Source organism: Hetaerina americana, unplaced genomic scaffold, assembly GCF_022747635.1.
Source record: "Hetaerina americana unplaced genomic scaffold, ioHetAmer1.1.p SCAF_9, whole genome shotgun sequence".
In the NCBI taxonomy this organism is placed as follows: Eukaryota; Metazoa; Arthropoda; class Insecta; order Odonata; family Calopterygidae; genus Hetaerina; species Hetaerina americana.
The window spans coordinates 35,171,085-35,183,544 of NW_027287538.1; positions in this window are offsets into that span (position 1 = coordinate 35,171,085).

Genomic DNA, 12,460 nt, shown 5'->3' on the forward strand with positions numbered 1-12,460 from the left:
ATCCGATCGGCGCACATAAAACGCTCCCTTTTCGCTCCGTGGCAAAGGTCTAAAGGCCGACAGGTGAAGTGCATTCATGGCCTTTGTCCCATTGCAACATTTCTGAAAGCTGGAAGTTCAACCGAACTCACCATTTGAACACTACCTACGTTAGGGTTAATCTTGATGGGTGATCATAGACTTAACTCGGGTTTTGCATGCGTCCTAATTTTCCGAGTAAAAATAAACGCTCACAAGCAGTTTCGAAAACAGTATACTTTTTCGCAATTGGTTGATGTTAAGTAAAATTCCTCTATGTAATTTTTGCAACGTTATTCATAATATTATTACTACGAAAATGGAGGGAGCATTTATATGTACAAATGCGTATGATACCTAAACTTCGAAATTATTTTTCTTTCGGCTGTTTTTTCAATTGAATGCAAAAAATATTAATTTTAGCATTAATTCTTTTACTGATTTTTGGTCGAGATTCTAGTTGAAACTGACAAGTAATCTGTTTGCCCATTATGATACTTTCGATGTGTGTGTGTATACATGTATTATTATTATCTATTATAAGGTAATCTACCGGTAAAGGCAGATTTTTGGATGGACACAACTACCAAATAAATATTTTGTGACTCCTAACAAAACATATATAATGTATATATATATATATATATATATATATATATACACATATATATATATATATATATATATATATATATATATATATATATATATATATATATACACACACACACACACACACACACACTTATATATATATATATATATATACACATATATATATAACACTTTTTGAAAGTCTAACGGACGTGAATAATAATGTATAATACTTAGCATTAGTGGACACAGACAAAAGCACACAGAAACACACAAAAAAGAGACTCACTATTTTTCGTATTTTCGGTGGTCGTGGCCACCTTTATCAAGGAAGAAAGGGACAGTTCTGTCCCTCAGGAAGTACACAGAGATTAAGAGGGACTTGTTGCAGAGTAGGATGTTGGGCTGTGTTTTGTTCGGAGGAACAAAATATTTATTTGGTAGTTGTGTCGGTCCAAAACTTACCTTCATCAGTAGATTACCTAATAATAACTTATATGTTCTAATTTCAGTGGACCACAAATCGGGACCCAAAACCGGTACCCAAGTCATACTTTCCCTTACAAACTATACTCTGGCGACAGTGATAACGGCAATAAAAAACAAGCACGCATTGACGCCATGGGCTACTTCAAACTAAGAATGTTTTTACAAATTCCACAAAAATTTTAAATGGATAACGCATATTAAATAATATCATAGGAACAAAGAGCACTTTAAGAATACGCAAATCTGATATTATCATCGATTTCAGTAAAAGGAGATGTGCTAAAACAGAATAACGGTGATTAGGCTTTTATTTGTATCCAGCCAAGATCGGATGCGATTTTAATAAAGCTAGTTTACCTCCTGAATAATCATTTTATTCATTCGGCATATTTTTCACGCGCAGTATTGATATTATCAAAGCAAATGCCAATGCCTTTGAGCCAATGCTATGAAATCTGTTATTTTTTAAAGGGTTGTTCATGCACAATGACGGTTGTTCAAGATGACGCTTCGAAATGTTGACACTACCAAGTAACGAGTCAATTTCAGCTTCTGTTGGTAAAACAGTGGTTGTTTACAAGGGTTGAGTAAAAATAAATAGTTTCTCCCACCGCGTTTATTCCTTCCGGTTCCTGAGATTTTGCTGACTGATTGACAGAAGGAGGAAAACAGACATTCTGGGGATATTAAAAAAATCTTTTATCGCGATATTCGGATCATATATTAAAAAAAATGTTTTTGTGCTGTTTTAATGTTAACATTATTAATTTAATAAATTGATGACACAATATGTATATAGAGCTATTCAGCAAAAATAATAAGAGAAGTTAAATGGAAATGTATCCGAGGCATGCGAAATAAGAACCGAAGTAAGTAATATTTCTCTTATTCCTCTAATTAGAAAGTACTGTCAACGGGACAAGTTAATCAGCTCGGTAATCTTAATGTGTCTCTATGGTTTTTATATTTATTTTGGGTTGCTTAGTATTGGCCAGGATCAATTCTTGAGTTTATTATTTAAAATTTTATTCATACTCTCTAGAAAAGAAATATTGACAGCATTGATATTCAACCTATTTGGGGTGAAGACATTCGTATGGAATTATTATTAAAAATACACATGTGCTGATAGATATTGTCAGGTGGCACACAAGTCCCAAATAATCGCAAAAGATAATAGATAAAATCAGACTTCAAAACACAAATCTCTTTAACAAAACAAGTGAATCCCCATCCCATTTTCAACCATTAATCATCAAGAAAAAAGATAAATTAAAAAAAATTAAGCCATTACATATAATACAATACACCACACATCAATCAAATTATTACATATATACCTTACATCTATTCTTAAAAGTATACACTCTATTGGGAAAGGGCAAGGAAATATTTTTGCAGGCAAGGTGTATTATATTTCACAACTTATGAACGAAATCTCATTCCTAGCCTATAACGTGGCACACTAAGAGAAGTACCATCGAAATGTTCATTGACTACCCGAACAAACAAGTATAAAACGTCCCGGTGAGTGAAGTCTCACCTTTACCGGTCATTGCACAAAAGGATCCATGGCCCTGAAAGAAAGAAACATGGCTGAAGTGAAAGTGTGGTTTGCGAGAAGATGAAACTTAAAACTTGGAATGATATAACAAATCTTAACCTAACAAGAGAGGAAAACCGACAGGGAACGGATTTGTACAAACAAGAACAAATAAGAAGGTCAGTAACAGCACTAACTGCCCATCGGCACACTCAGGGCATAGAGCGGTACAAAATGGAAACGGAGGCTAGGGGCGTCAATTTCTCCCCAGCGGGAAATCACACGTGGGCAAGGAGAAGAGGGTGGTAGCAAGACTTGCGAAGCCGATAAAACGATACCAAAAATAACATGGAGGATGGAAAAATATATCCGTCAGGCAGTGAAGCGGCTTATTGCTATGAAGAAAATTAAAAGACACAGGAAAGACTCATATGCGAGTAATATCTTATAGCAGTGTATACGTACCTTCTACGATTCCTTTCAGTATTATGAAATATGCCAAGAGCTACTCACTTACGTAAAGTTGTCTTAATCTGCATTGTATAAATTGCAAATATTTAAAATAACACGTTACTGGACTATGTGTATGTGATTCGCTGTCGCATAATTAGTAATGAGGACGCGCAAATGCAATTACCAATGTTAATTGGCGTTGTCTACAGGATTCGGGTTGGGATGGACCTAGCTGGCACGCACTGCTGTATTAACACCCCATGACTAACACGGTACAAAATATTCTTAAACTCTATATTAAGCCTTAAAAGAACTCGTTATTCAGCTCTCTGCATACTTTAAAATTTACCCTTTGTTTTTCACTCTCTACCTCTCTCAAGATTCTCCCCTTCGTGAATGTAACATATTGGGGAAAATTCGAGACGATTGGGGTGAAAACCACTTGGAATCTTTAACTAGACCTTTAACTTCCACATAGGCTGATCTCAGCGGTTACATTGTGCAAACATTTTCCCAGGTGTCAGTTTCATTAAACCCTCATTCATCTAGCTCGTTTGACTTCTTACCCTGCAGATGATAATATCGCGGCTACCGTTGGACTATCTCTCCAAAATCGAATTCAGCTCAGTAACCGAAAGGTAAAGAAAAACCAAATTGCCCGTTACCCACAAACTCTCGGATCATGATGACATCATGAAAGGAGTTAAAGAAATCCTTTGACCAGAAAAAGCGATAAAATCCGACGATCTCACCACTTACATTCCATTACTGGGCCTTCTATGTTTTGTTATATTTAACAGTGGTTTGGGTCTTGATTTCAATTAGTTCTCAAAGGCTGATCGCTCTCAGTGCAACTAAAATCCATGCTACGGCGGACAATTGCAACCAAATTGCGAGTCGCGATTTATTTCTTTTCTTGTGCACATAATGCATTTGATACTATTATTTACTCCACTGCCTCTCCACGATTGATGTTCCCTCCTAGTAGTCTCCAACGGAAGATCCGATTGTGGAACTATTAATGCCTCCGAAACATTCTACCGGGAGGAATGCCATCACGGCACATTTGAATTCAAGGCTTCATCTCCTAGGGAGTATCTCATATCGCAGTTTCGCGGCTGATAACGGACGGATCTTCTTAACCTGCTGGTAAAACTCCTGCCTTACACCATTGGTGCGGAGTAATTTATTGTAGGAGCCACTTCTCTCACGGCCTCGTTTCGGAAAAAATTGAAAATACCCTTGACCAAAATCTAAACATTTTTTGCATCTCTGAGAACTTTAGCTCCTTAGTCAAACCCTTTGGACACTCCCGGCTGTTATTACTTATTCATTGATCACTAAACGCTAGCCTCCCTTTAACAGAATTTTAGTCTTAATTAATTTTCCTTTTGCTATAAAAAATCCGAGTTATTTTCTCAACTTGTACGCGTTTGTTGGATGTGGTGAGTGGCACAAGGAAAACAAAAATGAAACGCCTCATTCTTGGTTTATATTCTTGATACCTCGCGTTCTCCGAGATTTCGGCCTAGACTCCGACATCATGCCCCTACCAAAGCACGTTTCGCGAGAATGGACGTGGGGGCATTAGAACGGTAGACAGACACACCGCGGCAATGAGCGAGGGATTTGATCGTCGCCGACCGGATCCGCGATTCCAATCCCACCACACGTGCACTTTGGAACCTTATGAACCAAACTCGGGAGAATATTTTATCGGATTTGTTTGTGCACCACCGCAGCGTCGGATGGACTCACTAAAAAATAATCCACCCTTCTCGACGGTGGGAAATCAAGTGCGGCGGACGCGCGAGACGAAAAAAAATGCCCCTTTCATACTTCACCCTCGTGGTTTCATTTTATTCTTTTTAAAAGTCCCGATCGCATCCCTTGTCATTTTTTTGTTAATTTTTGCTCCTCTTTTTAAAGTTCAAGATGTGAATAGAAAACTTGACGCACGAGCAATTGGGTGGCCACGGGCGTGCGATGACCGACGGTGGGAATGAAAACGTTCGCGGCATGTGGGGGAGGGGGGCAGAGGCAAGCGTAGGGTGGGTGGAGGCAGCGTCTCGTTTATTCTGGATAGCCCCGCGGTGTGTAGTGGGGTATTTGTTTTGAAATGGCGTCCCCATGCATGCACCGATGATGATTGAGTTCATGTCCGTTTCAAACCCTCATCCCACGAAGCATCCCAATGAATCCTTTCCCCTTTCTTCCCCCTTTCCCCCCCCCCCACTACATCCCTCCCCTCTTCCTCCCCATCGCCCACCCCTTCCAAAACCCCTCCGTGGCAGTTTACACAAACACACGCATTCGTCCCTCTGCGAATGTTTGTGCGCAGCAGGATGGAAAACAGATTAGAACACCTACCTACCTGCCCTCTCTTCTTTGCCCGCAGGTCACTAGCCACGCGTTATATACGAGTTCCGCCTCTTGTATTGACAAACTGGGAACACGCGATCCGGATCGTCAACAATGGAAAATTAGACGGTAGCAACGTGACAGTGGTCCCCGCTCTTCCTCGGCGGATTTTTTTCGGTTCACCTTTGACCCGCGCTCCTTTTGGATTTGTGTAAGGCAGTAGAACGCGCCGGGAATGCGAGTGAGATATTAACTAGATATTCATTAACATCTTGCGATGTCCACCGATAACGGTTGATTAGTCGATGTTAACGATCGCTCCTCTCCCCCCTCCCTCTCTCGACACTTCTATCATCGCTGTGTTTAAGCCTCTCAACAATTTAAGCTGCGTTCGACACGCGATTGAACTAAGATGGATGGCTCTGGAATTTCCTCCTCCGTGGAAGGATCAGGAAGTCCTCCTCGCATTCTACTCCGAGGCAACAATTTTGATATTACTATCTAACATCCTCAAAAAAGTCCTGGAATACGCGACCAGTGTTTTGGGAGTATTTTCAGGACTTAATTGATCAGGGAATGAAGCATTAATGAGAGAAAATCAGCCCTTTTCGCGAAGAATTGTTTTAAACTACCATAAAGTGTCTCGTCATTGGAAGGCTATGGATGGGTGAAATTGGAAAGACTTATTTTACAGGTTGGGTTTTAAATTTGGGAAAAGTACAGAACACTCGAGTTGAACGTACACGCGCCGCATTGTACTGGGAGGCGAAAACCAATCCGGGGAAATTGGCAAATGAACCGACCGCTCCAAGGTTTTATTTGTCCCTTCCAACCATTTGAGACCACGATAGAAAGTAACATTATTTACGAAACTTCAATAGATATTGAATGGTAGCCTAAAACCCCCTGCCACACGCCTCTTAGCGGCTTACAGGTTAAGATGCCGATGAAGATAGGACTATGTTATAATTATAACAGGATATGTTTTGCACTCAAGTTTGAATTATGATATAAGATAAAAAAAACCTATCAACTAGCTAATCATAATAGTAGTTTTTAGGGGAGGTGACCGACAACTGAGGTCATTTGCGCCATTAATGATGAGAGTGGAGAGAAACCCGGCGTCGGCATTAGCCTACTCTTAACGAAAGGCGCCAAGGGGTTCGCAGTTTAACGTCCCATCCGACGGACGGCGTACTCACTCAAAGTGCTCTCCACAAAGCACCTCATGTAGGAATAGGGATAACACTGAAAAATATCTGTCACCGCCGAGATTCGAACCCGGGTCCTCTCGGTGGAAAGCTAGTTCATTAGCGCTGCACTATCCCGATCCCCACTAGCTAATCATCTAGGGTTTTTTAACCTTATAGAGGTCCTTGTAGTTTACACCAACAGTGTGCTGTTGGTAATAAATGTCACAGGTACTTGCTTGCTCTATTGCGAAGTGTGAGTACTATAACGTTTCATAATGTATTTTAGACTGATTTAATAAGACTAGCCAATGAACAACTAGCTATGGGAAACAGGCTTCAGTTCTTCCATTTTAGTGATCGAGGATGGAGAGCCATCTTTTCTTTAGTGAAGAACGCAGAATGGCGTCTTTCGTCTCGAGGAGCATCGCCATTTTTTCGGCAAAAATATCCAAGTATACTCCTATATTGAGGATTAAAATTTCAGTGATAGATAAAAAAGTAAACATCTGCCCAAGACACATATGTTCAAAAATTTAATATATTCAAAATAAGCTAATAATATCAAACATACTTTTCTTCACGAATTTATGTTCATGTTTGCCTTCAATGTACTTCAAGGGTTTATTTTTGCCGTCCACGCCACATATGCCCACTAATGTATCGCTAGAAATTATTTGGATTCCATAGCTGAAGATTTGTATTTACTGCTGCGCGACTGCAGACTTTATATAAATTCAAGGTGTATTGAATGCTGCCTTGATTTATTATTGCAGATTTGATATCAGCACATATTATCATTCATGCTGCTTGTGTGCTGGTACTCTCTCGACGTAAATGCGAATGAAGTGATTTTTCCATCGGGCCAAAAGAGCCATGAAGTTTGACTGACTGCCGAAGTAAATCGGGTGCAGCATAGTGGAGATATACTTGTATAGCATCAATCAAAATCTATCAACATGTTTGCTATGATAAACTTAGTAGCGTATCCAAAATATTAGAGCAGCTAGGCTGGGAATAACTCGATGAGCGAAGGTTAAATTATAGATTAAATCTCTCTCGCATTGATTAGAAGGATATCTCTTTAGCAGTGATGTTGAAAATGTATTATTACCCCTATCGTACTAGGGTAGGAGAGATCATGTCAATAAAATTAGAGAGATTAATTGGAGAACAGATAGATTTAAGATGCCATTTACTCCACGAACGATAAGGGATCATAATAACATTGTCCGACCGCGGTAGGATCATATTCGGGGCAAAATTAGTCTGGTGTATATTCACGCCCTGCCCCACACCCTAGCGGTGGCTTGTAGGGTACTAAAATCAAGAGATAAAGTAAACAAATATGTTCGCGATAGAGTTAAATATCAGGAATTTGTGGGTCAAATTTGAATTATCGAAATTTCTTAAGCCGCGGACACTTCGGTTTATGGAGCGCATTCATTTATGAAGTGCTTTTATTACTCATGGTAAATCAGAGTGGAGGTCTTTGAATGGGCATTGATTCAATAAAAGTCCCATTCACGGAATTGAGAGTTCTAAAAATAAACCGATAGCGTCCATTGTCAAAGAATATAAATCCATTTAAATTCATATCGGAGACGTTGTGTGTTTGAATTTTTGTGACGGTAAACGAAAAGTTTGATCTGAGATGAGATGACATAAACCCCGCTCCATATTTAGGGCATTTATTTTCTTACCTCGAAAACTAGATGCAGACGTTTAATAGAGAAAGAAAGACAGAAATCTCATGGATAAACTGGTTCCCAGATGAATATTTTATGGTAATTATCTCTTGGTTCTATTTTAGGAAAACGCGTCGTCACTGTTTGATTTCTTCCAATATATTAGATACCAGTTCAGCCACCGTTATCAGCCCGAAGGTTGGATTAATATGTACCGGCAGAGCTCGCCTAGCATTAAAACCAACGACGTGTGATACTCATACATAAAAATATTGGCTCCAGTTGCTTTCCCTGCGTCAACCCCGTTACTTTCTCCCATGAGAAGCGACTAATATCAACCTTAAATGAACTTCTAAACGCAGATTATTGAATTAAGACAGAGAAATTGCATCCACATGAAGACAACGTCTAATAAGACAAAGTTTAAAACTTATCTTGAATCGCGCGGAAACATATGGATATTACAACTGTAAACTTTACAGATACATTTCAATTGATTCACCAATTGCCCATACAATCGTGGTAGAAGTGGAGCGCAGTATTATTACACAGTTGTTTACAGTTTATCAGGGAAAAATACCTTATGATAAAACCCGGTTTTGTACATTTTTTTCTGGCGTGAATGTATGTATCGAAAACTTTAAAGACCATAATTCCCAAATCACATGAATTATAAATATTGACCCGATCATATTGTCATGTTTTCAACATTGATGTACTCCGGTGAAAGTTGTTGATGAGGGTGTGTCACCCATGAAAATTTAAAATTAGTGTGACCTTTTAACATACAGAATGGAATGTTCCCGTAGTGTGCTAAATTTTTCTGGCCGAGGTTTCAACAGCCAGTCCCCATTGTTCAGCCATGAATAACATTGAGTAAAACTAGAATCACTCCAACATTTCGGGCAATGTGACTGGCGTCCGAATTATGGACACTCCTAGCTCGTGGAAAATTATGTTTCAATGTTGAAACTGTAATTTTGAAACGTTTGAACAATGTAGTGCTCTTTCAAGTATTGCTTGCTCTGCCTTGTCTGTTTTTAAGTTTCCCCTTCCAACCCTCGTCTCTCTCTGTGGGGGGACCCTCCTGCCACCTGCATCGTTGGGTCATATCCCCTACCTGTGTCCTTGGGGGAGGAGACCATTGTATGTTGCGGTGGTGGAATTTCGCCTTCTTACTTTTCAAATTCTAGCTTGCACGTTATTGGTTGAATTTTTTACTGCATCCTAAGTTGCAATTGTTTGTTAGATGATAGTATTTGTGTATAATGAAAGGATTTTGGCATGTGTGTAAAATGAAAGGATTTTTGCATGAATGTATACGCCGCTGTGGGTATAGGTTTGCATATCGTGTATGTATTGTTTTTGCAAGTGGTTTTGTTCCTTTTTACGGGTGGTGGCTGAACACTCCTGCCACACGCCCTTACGGCGGCTTGCGGGCTATTGTGTATGGTTAGATGTAGATGAAACTAGGGTTGAAGAAATAACAATGTATGAAATAAATATATCTCAAAGTCATTATTCATTTAAACTATGGATAGATTCATCTTGGTCAAACTTTATATATATATATATATATATATATATATAATGTATAACACTTAGCACTAGTGGACACAGACAAAAACACAGAAACACACAAAAAAAGAGACTCACTATTTTTCGAATTTTCGGTGGTCGTTGCCACCTTTATCAAGGAGGAGAGGGACAGAACTGAGTTCTGTCCCTCTCCTCCTTGATAAAGGTGGCAACGCACCGAAAATTCGAAAAATAGTGAGTCTCTTTTTTTGTGTGTTTCTGTGTTTTTGTCTGTGTCCACTAGTGCTAAGTGTTATACATTATTATTCACGTCCGTGAGTCTTTCAAAAAGTGTTATATATATATATATATATATATATATATATATATATATATATATATATATATATATATATATATATATATATATATGTAACCGGAAAGGATCTTCGTTTTCCGTTTAATTATGATTTTATTGCGGCTAGTTTCCATGGTTTGCATCATTAATAAGGAAAATTTTGCAAGTAAATATTTTAACTTAAAACTAGTTAAAAAAAGCTTGAGAATTTCTTGTCAATTGGAATGGCACAACACATATCGAATGCCGTATGCACTTGTATGAAACTTAGATATAAATAACGAATTCTAAAATAATTATATTAGCGTGTGAGCTCCATTTTCACCTGTCAAATCAACCTTCGGTCAGGATACCATGTGATTTTTCATCGTGGCCTTGTGAAATTTCGAATGAGTTGTCGTGGGATTCTCCTACTTCATACGATATTTACGGTTAGGGCCTTTAAGTACATGCAGCAGACCTGCAGTATAAGAAGGCAATCGATGTCGGAATCGAAATACGGTTCTCTATGAGCTGAGTGGTGTTTACAGTAAGGGTGGGATGAAAATACCTGGTGCAGGCGTGTTGGGGTGCTAAGGGGTGCGAGGGTTGAGGAACATACTCGTGAATTGATGGTTCGGGCTGGATGAGGAAATAGATGGGAGATCTTTAAATGGATTTCACACCTGTTATCTTTCGGATCGTCCTATGCATTTGTCGGCGTTTGTATGTATGGCGGCCTCCAGGAGAGGGAACAGAGACGGGAGGAGGGGATCAGAGGGGCCGGACATATGTGTGCACAGCTGATTGGCAAAGGTGTGCTTTCAAATTGAATTCCAATTCCGATGGAGGACTATAGCTCTGAAACGTGGACTAACCGGTTATGCGGAGCAGCATGGCGGGAGGACGCTTTTATCACAACAGAAGGGTTTACGTGAGGAATCAATTAGCGCTTTCCGAGGATTTTGGTTTATTTTTTTGGGACGTAAAAACACATTTGCCTACATCAATATGTGTATTCAAGGGGCGGAGTGCTTTTGAATCGCGGGAGAAAAAGCTCTTTCGAAATTTATTGTTCGCGTTCAGTTTTTGTACTTCAAGTATTGAAGTCATGGTCTTATTTTTTTGCCGCTCACCGAGAATATACACTTTTGTGGTTAGTGAGTTCAAAGAGATTGCGGGAAAGTTCGGGACAATAACTTAAGCGGAGTCGGAGCTTTGGTGTGCGCGCAAGTACGAGACTTTCACAGCGTACAAATCGTTCGCCTTGACCGGAATCGAATTCGAATCCCATCGATATCCGGCCGGGTGCTTCATTCGGTTAAGCTAGTGAATTAGCTCGGTATATTATTTGGCCTAATCCGAACCCAGATCCAGGAATCCGGGTTCGAATCCCGGTCTACACGAGTGACAATTTTCCCATCGGTGAAGTTTCTGGAATGTGTTCAAGTTCGGAGTGCGGGATTAGTTTCTGTTTGCCAAACGTCTATTGAGCGAACTACTCTGAAGGGCGACCTAGTTATATTTCATAGTGATAATAACGGCTTGAAATCAAGAATCGTGTTTTAGGCCACGGTACCCACAAGCCGAGGGAAAACAGGAGAATTGATTAATAATATATCAGGGTATAATGCACACCTAGGGGATATCTTAATTTGTGGACATACGGGGAGAATTTAATTCTTTGGTTTATGATGCTAAATCGACCCTTCTGGCTTACGTATTGCGTTTCCAGTTTTGTTATACCATATTAATTGCTGAATTCTACATTACCACAAGTATTGCATTCATGTATTTAACTTTATATTGCAGATATTCATTGATTTAAAGTGTTCTACCCAAAAAAGGTAGGCTATTTGAGGTTTCCTAACGCTTTTATCTACTTTATATCGTGAGGATTACCTCTTGTTGGGCGTATAGTATTTCCTTCGTGAATTATTACTGACTGCCTTCGTACCTTGCTTCGTATCCTACTTTGTATCCTACTTTATTCATTCTGTCTTGAAAGATACCTGGCCAGGTTGACATTATTTCAAGATCATTTTCATAGTACTTGCTGCCCAAATAAATGATTTATTAATAGATTTCTAATGAAAAATATGAATTTATTTTTTAGGCCACATCCACAGGTGGGGACATATTATTTCTCTCTATAAAAAAATAAATGCAATTCCAATATCACGTGGAAAAATTCACACTATATAAAATTGCATAGAATTTGCACATATTTAAAGAGATAGTTTGATGCGAAAGGGAAAAAAACATTTAT